This window comes from Ostrea edulis, chromosome 7 (genome assembly GCF_947568905.1).
Source record: "Ostrea edulis chromosome 7, xbOstEdul1.1, whole genome shotgun sequence".
Classification (NCBI taxonomy): domain Eukaryota; kingdom Metazoa; phylum Mollusca; class Bivalvia; order Ostreida; family Ostreidae; genus Ostrea; species Ostrea edulis.
Genome location: NC_079170.1, coordinates 5,614,147 through 5,635,760, shown reverse-complemented (window position 1 = coordinate 5,635,760; position 21,614 = coordinate 5,614,147). Strand labels below are relative to the sequence as shown.

Below are 21,614 nucleotides of genomic sequence, written 5' to 3'. Positions count from 1 at the left end.
TTCCTCGAGGGAAATTCTATACCAGGCCCATCATCTATCCCGGGCCCGTTTTTACGGAGGGAAAGTCTATGCGGGGGGAAATTCTATGTTACAACACCGGCACTATAGTGAATTACAACAGGGATTATGAAAAAGAACTTCCTTCCAGTGATTTATTATACGTTCTGGGGTATATAGGAATCACTCTGTCCATCCGTCTGTCTGTCTGTGCAGATTCGTGTCCGGGCCATAACTTCTTTGTTCTTTGACTTAGGCATACCATATTTGGCACACGGGTAGATCACCATGGGACGATGTGTCATGTACCTTCATGACCTCCATATAACCTTGACCACAAGGTAAAAATTAAAGGTTTTTACAATGGATTCGTGTCAGGGCCATGACTTCTTTGTTCTTTGACATAGGCATATCATATTTGACACATGAGTGTTTCACCATGAGACGATGTGTCGAGTATTTTATGACCTCTATATGACCTTGAACTTTGATCTGAAGGGCAAAATTGTTTATAGGGTTTTAACATAGTCATACCATAAGACATGGGTGTAAAACCATGAGACTATGTCATGTACATTCATGACCTCTTTATGACCTTGACCTTTGATCTCAAGGTCATAATTATAGGTTTATGCCATGGATTTGTGTTCGGACTATATCTTCCATTTTCTTCTACAAAGGCATACCATATTTTTACACTCAGGAAAGAGGTAATTTATACCTATTCACAACACCCTTTGGGAGATTGGGGTAAGCGGGGGGGGGGGGGGGGGGGGGGGGGGTATTCTTAGTGAGCATTGCTCACAGTACATCTTGTTTCATAATGATCTGTTTGCCGTTATATGGCGGATCCAGAGGGGGTCCGGACCCCCACCTTTTTTTTTTTTTTTTTTTTTTTTGCCGCGGAACAAAAATTTAAGGTATTCAATTTTAACGAACTTTGAGTCTAAATGATATGAAAGGTGGATACTTTCATCATTCAAATTTATCAACACCAGTTTATCATTTAAGGTAGCTCACTACACTAAAATTTTATTTAATGGCTCGTTAATACACTTATGAAGTATGGTTTCACCATTGAAAGAATGAAACAAGCTTTCAATTATTTTATATGATTTTTCTGTAATTTTCCCCGGAATGGTAATAAAGGTGTTTTGTTTGCAAATAAGAGATTCTTGAGTCCACATTTCGCTGTGATTTGGTGTTTGATATGAATATCTGATAAAACATGCCTAAAAGATTCAGATATAAACATTCTATTTTTTTTAGAAAAATATCTATGAAAATTTAAAACGCTATTTGCTAAAATAAAATTTAATCTACGAATAAAAAATCTTCAAGAAACATGTCAGAAAAGATATATATCCAAGAAATATATTGTAAAAAATAATTGAAACGAAATTATTAAATGTTAGATATAATCACTATATTCAAACTGGGGAAAAAAGTACCGATCCCGATCAAATTTGTTAGAAATCGTTAATTTAATTATATTGTTGCTGATTGTATGCACTGTTCATCAAGAAATTAGTTTCCTTTATAAAGGATAAGGTACGGTTTTAGCCAAAATCTGCCCTGAGAAGAAAATTCACCAAAATACTAAATCTGGTATTTGAGAATGTGCCATTTATGAAAATGACCACTGTTATGCTTTATCTACCATATCAGCTGTAATATATTCAACGGAAAACTCTATATTAAACTGACGACGTCACCATCAACTTCTCTACCGTACCGGTCAATTTGACCGGTGGCGCGTAAAAACAGGGCAACGCAAAAGGAGTGCCTCTAAATCTTTGAAACTACGATCATAAGATATATGATCCATATATCATATTTTTGGAAATTTACTCTATTTTTGACTATGTAAAAATCAATAAAGTAAGTAATGCCATTAAATAAAAAAAAAAGCATTTAAAGTGAAGGATGGCTTCGTCTAAATATGACGCAACGCTTTTTCGCAAGGTCATTTCCCCCTCGATATGATTTTTTTTATTTTCCTTATGAATTCAATATTTTTTATATTTTTGAAAAGCATATATTCCCAGCTTTCAGAAGATATAAAAATTATTTTTTATGCCTGGCAAAGTGATAAGAAAATAGCAATTTTTTGCAAATGTACGTTTTCTTACGATTTTATTTCTCAATGTTTAAACATATAGGCGTTTTACCTATATTTATATATGGAAATAGGGAAAGTAAATACAGCCTGTAAAAGTAGAGGGAATTTCCTTTTTGATGGGCCCTTATTCGTGTTATAATTCTCGGTAGTTTTTATATTACGATAAAATGAAATTGTGACATGCTGCGCGGTTTTCTTTAAAATTAGCGACAAAACGTCGTCGCTAAAAGCGATCGACGCGCGTCGCACAAAAAAGTGGTGAAAACTATAAAAATTTGTATTGTCCTCTTAAATTAGTAAATTCAGTACCTTTTGATACAATAAAACAATATACACATATGTATGAAATAATCAACCAGGTATTTTCTGCTTTTTTAAAAAAAAGCATAAAACGAATATTGGTATATAATAGTTACACAACCTACATGTAACTTCATAAAACATCTATTGAGAATGTTACATCGGCAGAGTAAATTAAAAAAAAATAAAAAAAAAAATACTTTAATTTCAGATATAAACTTTATATTTGTTCGGAATAATAATAATTTGACAATGCATCAAATTCACTCATGGATGCCATCGTATTACATCCGAGATCCTATGTTGAGTGCGCGAGACATTCGAGGAGTTCCGATTGAGGAATGTGCTACACGGGCAGATGAAAACAACCTATGGTCTCGCGCGAAGTGAGCGGAATGAAAGAGACGTATCCGGTAAATATCATTTATCCGGAATGCTAGTGCGCAATGGCGGCAATAAACAAACGAAGCTAAGCGAAGACGTTGAAGGAAAAACTTCTTTCTTTATTTATTTCTTACCGTTATAATAGATCAGTGAAAATGATGGACAACGATCAATCGCATAAATCCCATGAAGAATACAAAACTGAAAGTAGGGCAAACAGATCTCTGGACATACCAGAGCTGAGGTGAGATAAGGTAAGTATAGGGCTAATCTAAGCTGATGTTATGAATGAAATGCAAGACTTAACCCAGCCTACTGGTTTCACAATACCATTACATCGAAATGATCATTGTATTTTCGTACAATCCCGTTTCAATATTGACATAAATGCTTTAGATATAAGACATTGATTTGAGGGAGTGGACATCGGGGGGGATGGGTGTAGGCTAAAGTGTTAAGATGAAAATGGGAGGCTCAAGGGATGTTATCAAATTTATCAGATATAGCATGTATACCAGAACTAGTAAACACAGTGAAAGGTGAAGATAACAAACAGTGATTAATCTCAGTTGGGCAAACACAGACCCCTGGGCACACCAGAGGTGGGATCGGGTGCCTAGGAGGAGTAAACATTCTCTGTCGACCGATCACACCTATGTTGTTGGACTGAGAATGTTGTTACTCACTCTTAGTGGATTAACTAACATATAATACTAATAATATACTATCCGTTAGCACTGTCTCTTGCTGTTCTGACATTGCAGTTTAGTGTAATTTACAGATACAGTTCAACATATAAACTTTATATTTATTCTCTATACATGATGTATCTGTTCATTCTACATGAGGCTGAAGTGGATATATTTTTAGCACCAACTCTTGCTGCCTCTTGTTGATGTATCAAGCATCTTATATATTGCATTAGGGATAACACACATGTATCAACTGGGTACTAATGCTTACATATAAAAATTGAAATATACTAATGAGTGTATTACTCCAAGAATTACTCTTCACTTTAGTCTAGTCAATCTAGCAAATCACCTCAAAGTAATTGCAACAGAAACAAACTCGACGGAATTTGTTAAACAAAAGCGTGATTAACAACATACAAAAAATCGGACAAAATCGGACAATGGGAAATATTTAAAATTTAGACTTAAGATTGATCGATCCTCATATGATGTCATAGGTTTTTGCAAAAATCTTAATAAATTTAACTTTGCACATGATAGAAATATATCTTTTTAAGGAATGCTATTCAATGGATATAATAAAATATCTGGTAAACTAATAATACTGAAAAAGTTTATATTTTCCATAGATAATCAATTATTTATGATTTTTAAAATGTTGTTAAGGGCAATAACTCCTGTGCTGGGATTTCCTATACAGGATGTCTATTATACATTGGTTTCCCTAATATCCACAATTAATCTATACATATTTATGAATTAGCAGTTATTTTAAAACTGTTGATATTTAAATTTTGTCATTTCAACAAGTTTTTATCTATTTTTATTATTCTGTTTAACGAAAATGTGTGATTTTCTGATGTTGATGTATACTTCTGTTTTTGTATGTCTGACATCTTTAAAAAGGTGATGACATATACATTTTCTTTGGTTATTAATTGAATTAAACTATATTGAGTAGAAATTAATAAAGTTTTTCCACTTTTAACCATTAATATTGATAAGTCACACGAGGATGGAGCTACCTTAAATGTTTTAGTAAACCATCGATATTTTGTGGTGTTTACGGCACGCCGTACACGTAAAGGGGAGTAACTTAACTGTGACAGTCATCGGAATAAAGTTATACACGACAATCTAAAGTGCATGTAATAAAAAACGCGATTAAACAGCTTAACAGTTGTATTAAAAAGGTGATTTTAAAACCTTCTATATACATACAATATTGCTCAGCATCTTATATTCTTTGCCGACTTCCATTCCCGGGGAACTTTCGCGAATAAAGCTTCAAAATATTTTGTTTGACCCTCTACTGAATTAATTTTAATTATAAAACACAATATTTACTTTAGAAGTTATGAATAATAAATTATAAATGAAATCTTAAAGAATTAGTGTCAATTTACAAGGGGGAATTACGGTTGTTAAAAAAGAAAGTATGGAAAGCCATTCGGATTAAAGTTTCAGTTATTTTGTATCTTCATCATTTGAGCAAGCGTTTTGTATTAAAAACTTTTATAAAACTAAGTAAGTAAAGTATTTTTGCTTTTCTTTTTCAAATTCAGGTTTGGGGAGTCATTCATGGGTAATAATAATGATAATAAAACATTGATAATATAAATAATAAAAATCAATGTAAGTAAACACTTGCGCATAGTATCATGATTTGATGTAAAATCGAGTAGTTACTCTTTCTAATTAGTCTTGGGCTCACGACCTGCGGAACCATATATCCTAGCAGCATGCGAACAGCGCGCTAGACCGCCCGACCATCTATTCAAGACAAAACTTGTTTTCGATGACGATGGAATTTTCGCCACGCTGGCACACGATCATTGAGAATGGAAATGGGATTATTTATCGTAAATTCAAGAGGATCATACAACATTAATGCACATTGTGTTTGAAATGTCTATATATAAAGCACAGAAATAGCAACGAACACTGAAATAAACATAACTGCCCTAAGGGACGAAATCAATGTCGGATGAAAATTTAAATTCAATTAGTTAGGGGGGGGGGGGATAAAAACTCCCGCAAGTTTCTGTCATCCGACATCGATTACACTTTAGCGGAAAAAGGAAAAGACAAGCGACTGTTGAATACCACATAATATTTAAAACATATAAATGAACATTTAATATATTTAATGTACACTTTCATTTGTGAATAAACAGTAGAAAAGGTATACAGAGGTATACAGAGTGTTATTTATAATCGTACGTTTCTTTTCTATTTATTCGATTAGTTTCAACATTTGTCATATTAAGTTTTAAAGCGGGGGGGGGGGGGGGGGGGGGGTTCTTGGTGAAAACTGTGTGAACTTAGTTTTTTGTAAATGCAAGGCAAATTGTGACACTAGCTGTTGTATTTGTAAAAACATGGACTGAACTGTACTGCAATTACTCAAATGATCACTTATATAATTATCAGGCACGTAGCAATAATTGGCTCTACACCTTTTATCATTACTTGCAAAGTTGATAAATTTTTACGTACAGAGGTAGATTTTTAGACAGATTGGTTGCCCTCCCTCCTCTTTTTCTTTTTTAAAAAAAAATAGCATTGTCGTGAACTGTACACAGTGGACGTGTAAAATTGAACTGAGAGAACAAACTTACCCCCCCCCCCCCACCACCACCACCACACACACCATCAAGGATTTTTATAACTTTGGATTAAAATTTACTTGTCAATTTTCAGGCAATATTGTGAAATTATCTTCACACACCCCTTTTTTGTACGATGCTGCGTGCCTGATTCATTTGCTTTTAATTCTATGTGTCCATTGTTTTTTAAAACAGATTCTCGGTATTAATTGCACAATAATTTGGATAGAACTAAACATCAAATACGGCTATAACCCCCCCCCCCTCCCCCCTCTTTCCCAAACACTAGAACTTGACGAAGTGCACGTATTAAAGATTTCTTTATAAAATCGAAGAAACTGAACCTTGTTTCGTCATAGATGTAGTACAAACTGTTAAAACTCAGCTTAATAAAGAATTTGGTAACGTAAGCTTTACTATACACTGTTTGTTTTAAAATACTACATGTATTTATGTGAAACATAGGACCGGAATGGTAAGCGCGCCTCCAACTTCCGATGTAAGGGGAGTAACTGCAAAAATGTCGGTCATCTTTTACAGACCATTTTTGAAGGGGCACTTGTTTTGTGTTAACAGTTTGTTTTAATGTATAAATCTTCATGTGGTAACTCATATATGCCTAATGGACAGGAAAAAGTATTTTCTTCCAAAATCCAGTTTTTAACGATTTTTGTTGGAAAATGAAGATTTCAGCCCAAAATTCGGCAAGGGAAAATAAATATTGGTGCAGAAAAGTTTAGTTGTGCATTTGGAAGTTTTATTCTTAAATTTATAAGATCAATGTCATCTCTTCTATAAAACAGTCATTTCCTATCATTTCCAGTTTTTCACTATTTTTGTTTCAGAAAAAGGTAGGTTTTCCTACCTGAAATGGTATTTTTCATATATATTGCCAATAATCTATATATCTTACTTGTTGAGCAGTTTTTAAAATAAATCCTAACTTCATTTTTTTTATTGGTAGACTCAAATGTATGACAAAATGTGGGTTTTCTTCTTAAAATTTCAATCTTTAACAATTATATTAAAAAAAGCAAGATTTTACCCAAAAATTACAGTCAAGGAAAGAATATATTCTGCTGTAAAAAAAAAATAATCGAACATTTCCAGGTTGAAATTTGAGATATGAAACTTATTTTTACTGTATGTTACATAAAATGGACATTTTCTTCAATTTCCAGTTTTTAGCGATTTTCATGAAAAAACACATCCTTTTACCCCAAAATTCCAATTTTCCCATGGAAATACAAAAGCCGATTTTTAATATGTTGTTTGCATGTGTTTTCTTGCATGAATAATCAAAATTTCATTTCTGTTGCAATTAGTTTGAGGTTTTGCTCATTTTTGAGCTAGATTGACTAGACTATGGGTATTGTCTGTGAACTGTAGATCTACCCAGATTTAATAGATTCAATAAGAATTGAAGGTCAAAATCATGGTGGTAACACAAAGCCACTAAATACAAGATGTTCGAGGCTTGTTAAATGGAAAAAAATTATGAAAATGATAGTCTCCAACAATATCTACATTTAACTCATATGTGAAATCTGACAACATTTTCAATATTCAGACAGATGGAAACCAATGTAATTCAGACGAAAAGGGAATGCAACTCAAAATACCAAGGAAAAACAAGAAAGGCCATTGTGAATCAGCAGCTGATGTCCTATACAACCATCCTTCCATGACACATGCAATGGGAAGGTAACAGCTAAGTATATAAATTGATATTAAAATCCCACACTCGTTCCATATAATGTCCCTTGAACATTACAAGTATTTACTTATTCCAAATACATGTACATAGTTTAAAATAAAATCAGAAATTCTAACATTTTTTTTCTTTTAAAGTTTAATTTCAGGAAACAAAGCCTACCTGAAACTTCAAAATGACGTTTCCAGAAAGCTAAAAATCAACAAAAAATGGCTAGTATTGTAACTAACACCTTACAACCCAGATTTCATTCCACTGAAAAGAAAAGGGGCAGAGTAAGAAGTTTTTATTAATGAAAGATAAATATATGCTGAAACATCTTAAAAGATATATTGTTAGCTCACCTGAGCTGAAAGCTCAAGTAAGCTATTTTAATCACCTTTTATCTGCCGTATGTCTGTAAACGTTACACATTTTCATCTTCTCCAGAACCACTGGGCCAAATTCAACCAAACTTGGCGTACATCATCCATGGGTTAAGTTTGTTGAAATGAAAGGCCATGTCCCCTTCAAAGGGGAGGTAATCACAAAAATGTAAAAATAGGAGGGGAGTCATTTAAAAATCTCCACAAGAACCACTGGGCCAGGAAATTTCAAATTTACATGACAGCTCTCTGACATAGTGCAGATTCAATTTTTTTAAATCATGGATCCGAGGGTAGGGTGGGCCTCAATAGGGGATAAAGGTTTTACATACAAGTATATAGAAAAAATCATTTTAAAAAATATTTCTTGAACTATTTAAGCTAAGGCTTTTATATTTTGTATATATACATTCTTTAAGAAAAGTTCTTTCATGTGATGTAACGGTGTTCAGTCTTGAGACTTTGACCTGGAAGTTTGACCTACTTTTGATAAAAATCTGACCTATTCAATGCAAGGTGAAGATAACGAACAGTGATCAATCTCATAACTCCTACAAGCAATACAAAATAGATAGTTGGGCAAACACGGACCTCAAAATATCTCAACTATTTAAGGTAGTGATTGCAAGGCATCACGTGGTTTATTCATGTAGTATCTAAAAAGAGGCTATTTTCGCTTGCGATCCCGGAATACGGCAAGCGCTTAAACATCAGTAATAATGACAGACGATGGACACAAAAACTTGCAGCTAAAACCAAGCACAGGGTAAAGTGAAAATATGTTTAGAACTATAGGAATGAAATACAATACAAATGAAAAATTCTTTATGTAACTAATTATCTTTTAAATAATAGTCTTTAGGCCCTAAGTCTCCAAAATGCATATAACCCCCCCCCCCCCCCCCCCCCCCGTTAATTTTCAGTCTTACAGCATGTAAATTTAATTCACAAACCACTAGGCCTATATTAAAATAATGATATGCTATGAATTTCATAACATGTGTATGGTGTTAGTACACATAAATCTGGAATACTAATATGTAACGTGGATGTTAAGAGAAATCAAAAAGTGTGTATTCTAAAAAGCAGCACTGGCTGTTATCTTTTTCTCAATTTATATCACTTACTCTTTTTGTTTCAATCTTAAAAACCATCTGAAATACATGTACCATTTATTATGGAAAGTCGACAAGAGGGGATACCATGGCAACCGTAGCGTCACAATTCGTGAAAACCATATATTATATTATAATTTCACAATGAGTTACAGTTATTGTCAACTACAAAATATGTAAAAATTAAAAAAAATTCATAGATTCATTAATTTTCAATGACCCATGCAATCACTACCTTAAGATAGAGCTTTCATATTTTGTATAAAGATTTCTTATGGCAAGATCTTTTGTATCATACCATGATCAATTACCTTGTGACCTTGGTCTTATCCAGAACAGCAAGATCATGTCAATCATATTGGTATTGAGGCATTTCTGTGTTATGTGAATTCATTTTCAGTAATGTTGTGATCCTTTTGGGCTCATATAGGCTGGGGCCACAATATGGGATCAACATTTTTCATGGGAATAAAGATTGAAATCTTTTTAAAATCACAACAACTTTACAATGGCAGGGCCGAGGTTACCCCGGCGAGCGATAATGCTCTTTTGTACTGTTTACGATGCATGTATTTAAAATTTATCATGGGGTATATTTGCATTTATTTTTTCAGAAATTTTGCATGTCCATGTCTTGGAAGGTGACAAGGTGGGAAGTCAATAGATGCTTACCAGATCAGATGCTTGCAGAGGATACTGGGGATAAAGGCAGAAAATGATGAAAAAAAGTGGCAGACAGGGCGGACATGAATGCAATAAACAATGAGCTGAGGAGACGGTGATGGAACTATATAGGACACGTGCTATGGAGGGGAGGTGACAATGACAGTGAGATGGCGTTAGGTTGGACACCAGAAGGGAAGAGGGCATTTAAGAGACCGAAAACAACCTGGAGAAGAACAGTAGAAGCAGAAAGAAAGATTGCAGAATGAAGAAACTGGAATGAGATCCAGATGGAAGCAATAGAACAGAGTGGATTGGAAAGAGTCTCAGCCCCATGTGTTTTGGCATGGAGAGAACTAAGTAATGTTTAGATTGTTGGAGATAGGATGACCAGGAATATGAATGGATGTGCAGGAAACTGTACTAAGACCCTGATGTATTTGGATAGATTTACATACCATCCTGTTTTTACTATGCAAAACTTGAAAAAAAATCCTCAACTCATACTGTAGCTGACATTGTACTTATTAATATCTCAAATGAACATATTTTTAGACATACGATATCTATACTACGGAGTCCATGTACATTTACACAATGGATAATAGGTTATGATATATGTGTGGAATCTTTTCCTATGGTATGCACATGTTAGCACATTAGTTTAAATGATAATGTATATCTTATGACTATGGAAGAAAATGTGTTGAAAACAGAATATGTGTCTAGAGGAGTTGTTGCCCTTGAATGTAATTCATTATTTACATGGGGTTGAAAACTAATCCAGCACACAATAGTACTAAATACATTATGTTAAAATACATTTATGAATGGTATAAGTGATACTGTAAATTACAGATTAATACACTTTGTGAAATCATATTATTGTTATGTTTAATAAATTACAAGGCTGCACATTTGTACATTTTACAATATAATATTCTTCACTGTGGTATCAAATTCCCTTAACCTAATTTAAGAGTTACATAGTCATTAACAGCAAGTTAATTATGATATGCTATGTAGTTTGTCAAAGGGCATTAGCTGTGAAAGTGATGACATCCTTTTTATTAAAAATTTCTCAATCGTTGTCATAATAGATACAATACCTCTGTATATATATTTTATTTCTATTTCATACAGGAATATGAGGAAGACCAAATTTGTGTATTTTTTAATTCACCGAAATTAAATCGCCAAATAACTATAGAAAATAATGGTTAATAGATAATGTTTTATTTTTCTCATTTTGTTTTTCTCATTAAAGTACATTTATTCACGTCTTGTCCTGAGGAGTATCGACTTATTTCACATCACACAGATTGGTCTAGTGTCTAAAAATAGAAACTTAAGTTTATATACCGTGTCCAAAATATAAAAACTTAAGTTTATACAGGGTGTCTCAAATATAGAATTTTGTCTTATTTGACATCACTCAGAGGTAGGTAGGTATAATGTAAAAGTAAAGTAAAGTGAGTTTTATTTAAAGTCGGCACTATATACATTGATTTGTCAAATCAATCACAAGCTCTGTAGAGCTTTTTAACCGACTATCACAAACATTCATGTCAAGGTCAAAGACACATAGCATGCATGTACACATATACACAGATTAACCATATGGAGAAATTCTAACCACTTTATTCATGAGCTTGATATCAGGTGATCTTAAGGTTATGAATATTCATTAAGTGCGTAACTTTATCAGAAATTATTTTACCGCGTACATTTAATTGTAATCATGGTGTAAAAATTAATTTTTAAAAATTGAAAAGTTTTGACAACACAATATTTGAAACACGAGCTGAATTTAAAAACAAAATATACTCCCCGGCACGTACATATTTGTCCACATAATATTACACAAATAGGATCCTGTTCGGTAAGTCAATGTATATAACATAGCCCCCCTCCCCCTAGACAACAACATACAGATCATCGGGCGATCCCACCTTTACCAAGCAATATTCTATCTCAAGTATTAATATTCATTTTAACTGCAGTTACGAATACATATTCACTAATAAATGTTTCCTTTATTTTGAAAATGGATCAAGTTCAGTGAAGCATCATATTTACATAAATGTTGGTTTCCGAAATCATTTAAACATTTTGTAGGTATCCCTTAGAGGGCTTCGTGACGTCAGTACAAGTGTCAAGGACAGAAAAAATCATGACATTTCTATTCATCAAACGAATACATGGGAATGACTGCATTTTCTAAACTTGATTTTCCCCATAGATGTCTCTTTGCCGAAATGCTAAAAATGCCGAAAACGGTGGTTTTGATTCAAAAACGAACTTTTTTTTCAAAAATAATTCAATAAATCTGTGAACAGATTCCGGAAAAACATATGTCAATTTGTCGTTTCCGATGCTGGAATTAGTGATCGTTATTTTGTATCCGTTGCTTTTTTAACTTTTTGTGATTTTCAAAGATTCTTGAAATGCTTATAATGGATTAAATGGGGCTCTTCGATTCAAAACTTTAACTATAAATGGAACTCCGAATTTTGTATCAGTTACATGCAAGGTGAAGATAACGAACAGTGATCAATCTCATAACTCCTACAAGCAATACAAATTAGATAGTTGGGCAAACACGGACCCCTGGACACACCAGAGGTGGGATCAGGTGTTGAAAGTTGTTTCATTGAAGAGATACGAACATGAAGAATGGGGTATGGTGCTGGAAACGTGTGTTTATGCAGAGGTTAGTTTACAATTGTGATTTTACATATTTTTCTCTATTAATTGCTTTACGTAATTTGACAGATAGTTCGAATTCCAAGATGGCGGCATGCAAATTAGCCAAATGGTAAGAATTTCTCCATATGCTGTAACGACTGTTGGATGTATATTATAAAATCTATGATAAGACACCAAGAAGGTATCTACCCGGTACCTATGAGTCTCGTTACAATAATAGGGTTCGAAGGTACCTATCTATATCAATGAAGAAAATGTATAATAGTTAATACAATAATTTATTGATAGTATCAAAAACACAAGTATAGTCACAGTTCAATTGCTCGGCTAAAATGTCTTAGTAATAAAACACTCATGGAAATCCGGTGTTGATCGGTGCCCGGTGCTACTAGGTGTCCGGTGTAATTAATTGTCCGGTGTTGGGTGCTACAGGTGTAGTCGTTCTCGAACACTACGACTAGTCTAATATTCTACTAGATTACAATGGCATCAGAATTACAACCTGAACTAATTTAATTATACGTAAAATCCAACCCCAACATCTATAGCATATCATGCATATAGAACATTGTTAAACTAAGTACGATATCTAAGTAACTCGGTGCAAGGTGCTTCTGCACCGACTCTAAAACTACTCCGTGCGTCTAAACTACTAAAGTCCACCACCCTAAATCTATAACACCGTCATAGACTATATATTCGATGAACAGGGATATATCATATGCATGCCATGCAAATTTACCGCTACCAAGTATACATTCATACAGAAGATATAATTAATCAATTCTAAATTCAACGCATCTGAAATGTGCGGTGACGGTGCAACTTTGCACCGAACTATAAACTTATCTAAGTTTTCTAATTTATATTAGATCCAACTAGATCCGTTGAAATAACAATAACTTTAATAACTATAAACTATAAAATATAACTAGTAACTAACTGGGAGAGACCTTGCGTGTCTCCCAGGGACAGAACCCCGAGTGCACCGACTATCAAGTTTCACGACAAGAATTAATATGAATTTCTAAGTACTCAATAAATTTACTATACTTTAATTCTCTAAAATTCCCTTTCTTGTACTATCTAGATAATCTAAATAAGCTACGTATTTTAATACTTAAAGTATTTGCTAAAATAAAGGAAATACCTCAACTTCGGTGCAGCAGTCGGTGCCAAACTTCGTAATGTAATATATTTTTGCGGAATTCTGTCGCCGCGGACTATGATTCGCGGCTTTTATATCTTGACGCAATGGTGCAGCTGATTACGTCATGTAATATACCTAAAACTCCTAAAACATGCTTTTCTCAATAAAGTGAGATTTTCTGACTTACTAATATAATTCGTATATAACTTGGTAATTTATCTATGATTTTTAATGTAATCTAAGCATTTTATCTATAAAGTTTCGTTTCTAAAACTTGAAGTGTCGACGTGTCCTTCCTAAATCTGGAAAATATCCGTCCCTATCATACGGATTCTGTAATTATCGTGCGAAAAGCATTTCCTGTCTCTACGTCTAATGACATCCAGGTAATAAACAAATGAGAATTTCTAACACTTTTAAGTGATATCAGTCTTAAACTCTATCGGAATCATCCTAATGCAAGGTGAAGATAACGAACAGTGATCAATCTTATAATTCCTACAAGCAATACAAAATAGATAGTTGGGCAAACACGGACCCCTGGACACACCAGAGGTGGGATCAGGTGCCTAGGAGGAGTAAGCATCCCCTGTTGACCGGTCACACCCGCCGTGAGCCCCATATCCTGATCAGGTAAACGGAGTTATCCGCAGTCAAAATCAGTGTGCCAAGAACGGCTTAACAATCGGTATGAAACACGTCAGACAGCATAAAAGTATATCTCACGGGCGCAACAATGCAAAAGAATACAAAATAAAAACAAAACATTTCATGCAAGAATATATAGATGGAAGAAAGCATAGGATTCAGAGGAAGAAATAAAATACTACAAGCAAGAGTAGATGTATATAATAATCATCATCAAAATTCAAACCAATACCGTATTAGCAATGTTTGTTGCTAATGTTGCGAAAAGTGTAAGCTGTTTCAAATAGAAAGGTGGATAAATAGTATAAGAATTTTGAAAATAATTTAAATATAATTAAAATCAATAATGGTAGTAAATTAATCGTATAAATATTTACGGTGTCTAAGATATAGTATATAGAAATTTTACTCATTTCACAACACTCAGAGGTAGGTACAGAAATTTGACTTATTTTACATCACTGAGGGGTAGGATTTAAATATTTGACTTAATTCACATTACTCAGTAGATATAGAACGTTTTCTTATTTCAAATCACTTGGACGTAGGTTTTAAATATTTGACTTATTTCACATCACTTAGAGGTTGGTAAGTTCATGTACGGTGTTTACAATATAGGAGATTAAAAATTTAACTTATTTCACGTCACTCAGAAGTAGGTATGCAAGGTGAAGATAACGAACAGTGATCAATCTCATAACTCCTACAAGCAATACAAATTAGATAGTTGGGCAAACACGGACCCCTGGACACACCAGAGGTGGGATCAGGTGCCTAGGAGGAGTAAGCATCCCCTGTTGACCGGTCACACCCGCCGTGAGCCCCATATCCTGATCAGGTAAACGGAGTTATCCGCAGTCAAAATCAGTGTGCCAAGAACGGCTTAACAATCAGAAGTAGGTATGGGATTTTTTTCTTATTTCACATCACTCAGAGGTAGATGGGTTAAAGTCCGATGTCAAAGACACAGAATATAGAAATTGGAATTATTTCACACCACTCAGAAGTAGGTAAATTCATGTACGGTGTCTAAGACATAAAGATATAGAAATTCGACTTATTTCACATCACTCAGAGGTAGGTTTTAAAAATTTGACTTATTTCACATCACTCAGAGGTAGATATAGAAAATTTTCTTATTTAGCATCACTCAGAGGTAGGTTTTAAATATTTGACTTATTTCACATCAATCGGAGGTAGGTGGGTTCATGTACGATGTTTAAAATATAGGAGATAAAAATGTGACTTATTTCACATCACTCAGAGGTAGGTAGATAAAAGTCCCATGTCTAAGACACACAATATAGAAATTCGACTTATTTCACATCACTCAGAGGTAGGTTTTAAATATTCGACTTATTTCACGTCACTCTGAGGTAGGTTTTAAATAGTTGACTTATTTCACATCACTTTGATGTAGGTTCGAAATATTTCACTTATTTCACATCACTCAGAGCTAGGTAGATTACAGTCCGATGTCAACGATACACAATATAGAAATTCGACTTATTTCGTATCACTCAGAAGTAGGAAAGTTCATGTATTTGTCCAAGGCATAGGATATAAAAATCTGACTTATTTCACTTCACTCTGAGGTAGGTTTTAAAAATTGGACTGATTTCACATCACTCAGAGGTAGTTATAGAAAGTTTTCTTATTTCACGTCACTCAGAAGTAGGTTTTAAATATTCGACTTATTTCACATCACTCAGAAGTAGGTTTTAAATATTTCACTTATTTCACATCACTCAGAAGTAGGTTTTAAATATTTCACTTATTTCACATCACTCAGAAGTAGATAAGTTCATGTACAGTGTCTGAGACATCGATTATAAAATTTGACTTATTTCACATCACTCTGAGGTAAGTTTTAAAAATTTGACTATTTCACATTCAGAAGTAGGTAGATAAAAGTTAGATGTCTAAGACACACAATAAAGAAATTCGACTTATTTCACATCACTCAGAAGTAGGTAGTTTCATGTACGATGTCGAAGACATAGGATATATAAATTTGACTTATTTCACATCACTCAGAGGTAGATTTTAAATATTTGACTTATTTCACATCACTCAGAGGTAGGTAGATTAAAATCCGATGTCAACGATACACAATATACAAAGTCAACTTATTTCGTATCACTTAGAAGTAGGAAAGTTCATGTATCTGTGTAAGACATAGGATATAAGATCCTGACTTATTTTACATCACTCAGAGGTAGGTTTTAAAAGTTCGACTTATTTCACATCACTCAGAGGTAGGTTTTAAAAATTTGATTTATTTTACATCCCTCAGAAGTAGGCAAGTTCATGTACAGTGTCTGACACATAGATTATAAAATTCTGATTTATTTCATATCACTCGGAGGTAGGTAGGTTCATGTACGATGTTTAAAATATCGGAGATAAAAATTTCACATCACTCAGAGGTAAGTAGAAAAAAGTCCGATGTCTAAGACACAATATAGAAATTCGACTTATTTCACATCACTCAGAAGTAGGTAGTTTCATATACGATGTCTAAGACATAGGATGTATAAATTTGACTTATTTCACATCACTCTGATGTAGGTTCGAAATATTTCACTTATTTCACATCACTCAGAGGTAGGTAGATTACAGTTCGATGTCAACGATACACAATATAGAAATTCGACTTATTTCGTATCACTCAGAAGTATGAAAGTTCATGTATTTGTCCAAGGCATAGGATATAAAAATCTGACTTATTTCACATCACTCAGAGGTAGGTTTTAAATATTTGACTTATTTCACATCACTCAGAGGTAAGTTTTAAATATTTGACTTATTTCACATCACTCAGAAGGAGGTTTTAAATATACTTATTTCACATCACTCAGAGGTAGGTAAATTCATATACGGTGTTTACAATATAGGAGATTAAAAATTTGACTTATTTCACATCACTCAGAAGTAGATTTTAAAGATTGGACTAATTTCACATCACCCAGAGGTAGGTTTTAAATATTTGACTTATTTCACATCATACAGAGGTAGATAGGTAGGTTCATGTACAGTGTTAAAATATAGGATATACATGTAGAAATTTGACTTCTTTCACATCACTCAGAAGTATAGAAATTTGACTTGTTTCACATCACTATAATTACAGTGTATATCAGTTATCATTCACAGCAGAAGTTTTCACACATCAGGATCTTTTTTTAAATATCAGACTCTCTTTCAGCACATCAGTTCTTTTCACCACATCATTTATCTTGCACATATAGGACACGTGCTATGGAGGGGAGGTGACAATGACAGTGAGATGGCGTTAGGTTGGACACCAGAAGGGAAGAGGGCATTTAAGAGACCGAAAACAACCTGGAGAGGAACAGTAGAAGCAGAAAGAAAGATTGCAGAATGAAGAAACTGGAATGAGATCCAGATGGAAGCAATAGAACAGAGTGGATTGGAAAGAGTCTCAGCCCCATGTGTTTTGGCATGGAGAGAACTAAGTAATGTCTAGATTGTTGGAGATAGGATGACCAGGAATATGAATGGATGTGCAGGAAACTGTACTAAGACCCTGATGTATTTGGATAGATTTACATACCATCCTGATTTTGCTATGCAAAACTTGAAAAAAATCCTCAACTCATACTGTAGCTGACATTGTACTTATTAATATCTCAAATGAACATATTTTTAGATATATGATATCTAAACTACGGAGTCCATGTACATTTACACAATAGATAATAGGTAATGATATATGTGTGGAATCTTTTCCTATGGTATGCACGTTAACACATTAGTTTAAATGATAATGTATGTCTTATGACTATGGAAGAAAATGTGTTGAAAACAGAATATGTGTCTAGAGGAGTTGTTGCCCTTGAATGTAATTCATTATTTACATGGGGTTGAAAACTAATCCAGCACACAATAGTACTAAATACATTATGTTAAAATACATTTATGAATGGTATAAGTGATACTGTAAATTACTGATTAATCCACTTTGTCAAATCATATTATTGTTATGTTTAATAAATTACAAGGCTGCACATTTGTACATTTTACAATATAATATTCTTCACTGTGGTATCAAATTCCCTTAACCTAATTTAAGAGTTACATAGTCATTAATAGCAAGTTAATTATGATATGCTATGTAGTTTGTCAAAGGGCATTAGCTGTGAAAGTGATGACATCCTTTTTATTAAAAATTTCTCAATGGTATAGAAATATATATGAATGCCTAATAAAACATTTATTTTGTACAAAAACAAGAGAAAGCTAATAAAACAACGACAGATTGCCACTTTTAGTGTACAGAAATACATCAGGAAGAATTATTGTCTTGCAAGACAATAATTATTTAATTACCAAAATTCATGTGATATTTATAACATACATGTGCCTGTTTTGAGGTTAAAAGGTGTTTGAAATAATTAAATACTGGTGTTATTACTGAAATATACATGTATGATATGGAGCAATTTTCATTTAATCAAATTGTTGGTATCAAAATGACAGCTAATGCCCCTTTAAGAATAACTATCTTCAATGCACATCATAATGACTTTGTTTAGCTTGAAAGAATATTTGCTATAAGGAATCTTGATCATAAATATCAAAAATATTTTTAATTTCACACAAGGTGTTCCTTATAAACACGCATAAAATCATGATTATAGTACATTGACTCTTGTGTGTTTCAATCTGTTAGACTTTCCCATTTTATTGCATTTTTTGAAAGTTGTGTTAAAAGGATTGGTGGTCTTGAAAAAGGATGTTGTAGTGAACAGCAAAGGTCAACTGCTATTCAAGAGTCTGTGTACCTAGTCACCAAGGGCAGGGATAGAGGTCGTGTGGTTCTGCATTTCTTAGGGCCAGTTAAGGGGCTAAAAGAATAGTGTTAATGACAATTATTTCCATGAATAATGAGAGACATCTCCCATCTCTTGTTAAAGTGTTCTTCTTTAAAGAGTTTGTGGTAGATGAGAAATACTTTATTCGATGCAAAAAGACACCAAATTAAAAGTGGAGCTTGTTGATCCTTAGTGACATCCCTGTCATTATCTTCCATGCAGTCTTTCATGTGTCTTATAATTTAAGCTGTGCAAACACTAGTGCTTGCATAATGCACAGACACGTGAAGTGTGGGTAGTGTACAGATGTTGTGTACACATCACCACCCCTCTACTGTCTACAAAACATATACCTGTAGAACCAGTAACATCACCAGAATATGTTATTTCCCCACCGATCACCTTCATAAATGCTAGTTCAGATCACTCAGAAGTAGGTTGTCGTTCGGAATGCCCTCTGTTTTTCATTTTCGTTCGGGCTCGTGGTGCATTGAGTCGTTGTCATAATACATACAATACATCTGTATATATATTTTATTTCTATTTCATACAGGAATATGAGGAAGACCAAATTTGTGTGTTTTTTAATTCACCGAAATTAAATCGCCAAATAACTATAGAAAATAATGGTTAATAGATAATGCTTTATTTTTCTCATTTTGTTTTTCTCATTAAAATACATTTATTCACGTCTTGTCCTGAGGAGTATAATACATAGATACGAATTCGACTTATTTCACATCACACAGAGGGAGATTGGTCTAGTGTCTAAAAATAGAAACTTAAGTTTATATACCGTGTCCAAAATATAAAAACTTAAGTTTATATAGGGTGTCTCAAATATAGAATTTTGTCTTATTTGACATTACTCAGAGGTAGGTAGGTATAATGTAAAAGTAAAGTGAATTTTATTTAAAGTCGGCACTATATACATTCAACAAATCAATCACAAGCTCTGTAGAGCTTTTTTACCGACTATCACAAACATTCATGTCAAAGTCAAAGACACATAGCATGCATGTACACATATTAACCATATGGAGAAATTCTAACCACTTTATTCATGAGCTTGATATCAGGTGATCTTAAGGTTATGAATATTCATTAAGCGCGTAACTTTATCAGAAGTTATTTTACCGCGTACATTTAATTGTAATCATGGTGTAAAAATTAATTTTTAAAAATTGAAAAGTTATAACAACACAATATTTGAAACACGAGCTGAATTTAAAAACAAAATATACTCCCCGGCACGTACATATATGTCCACATAATATTACACAAAGAGGATCCTGTTCGGTAAGTCAATGTATATAACATAGCCCCCCCCCCCCTAGTCAACAACATACAGATCATCGGGCGATCCCACCTTTACCAAGCAATATTCTATCTCAAGTATTAATATTTATTTTAACTGCAGTTACGAATACATATTCACTAATAAATGTTTCCTTTATTTTGAAAATGGATGAAGTTCAGTAAAGCATCATATTTACATAAATGTTGGTTTCCGAAATCATTTAAACATTTTGTAGGTATCCCTTAGAGGGCTTCATGACGTCAGTACAAGTGTCAAGGACAGAAAAAATCATGACATTTCTATTCATCAAACGAATACATGGGAATGACTGCATTTTCTAAACTTGATTTTCCCCGTAGATGTCTCTTTGCCGAAATGCTAAAAATGCCGAAAACGGTAGTTTTGATTCAAAAACGAACTTTTTTGAGAAATAATTCAATAAATCTGTGAACAGATTCCGGAAAAACACATGTCAATTTGTCGTTTCCGATGCTGGAATTAGTGATCGTTATTTTGTATCTGTTGCTTTTTGAACTTTTTGTGATTTTCAAAGATTCTTGAAATGCTTATAATGGATTAAATGGGGCTCTTCGATTCAAAACTTTAACTATAAATGGAACTCCGAATTTTGTATCAGTTACATTGAAAGTTGTTTCATTGAAGAGATACGAACATGAAGAATGGGGTATGATGCTGGAAACGTGTGTTTATGCAGAGGTTAGTTTACAATTGTGATTTTACATATTTTTCTCTATTAATTGCTTTACGTAATTTGACTGATAGTTCGAATTCCAAGATTGCGGCATGCAAATTAGCCAAATGGTAAGAATTTCTCCATATGCAAAAGAATACAAAATAAAAACAAAACATTTCATGCAAGAATATATAGATGGATAAAAGCATAGGATTAAGAGGAAGAAATAAAATACTACAAGCAAGAGTAGATGTATATAATAATCATCATCAAAATTCAAGACAATACCGTATTAGCAATGTTTGTTGCTA

At 33.4% G+C, this 21,614-nt stretch overlaps 1 long non-coding RNA gene across 1 annotated transcript; it reads left to right on the top strand.

Moving 5' to 3' along the window:
• Positions 1 to 2,669: 2,669 nt before the first annotated feature.
• LOC130047745 (uncharacterized) lies at positions 2,670 to 8,087 on the top strand. Its single transcript, XR_008796560.1, has 3 exons — positions 2,670 to 3,057; positions 7,678 to 7,811; positions 7,959 to 8,087. It is a non-coding gene; the product is annotated as an uncharacterized LOC130047745 (long non-coding RNA).
• Positions 8,088 to 21,614: the final 13,527 nt, after the last annotated feature.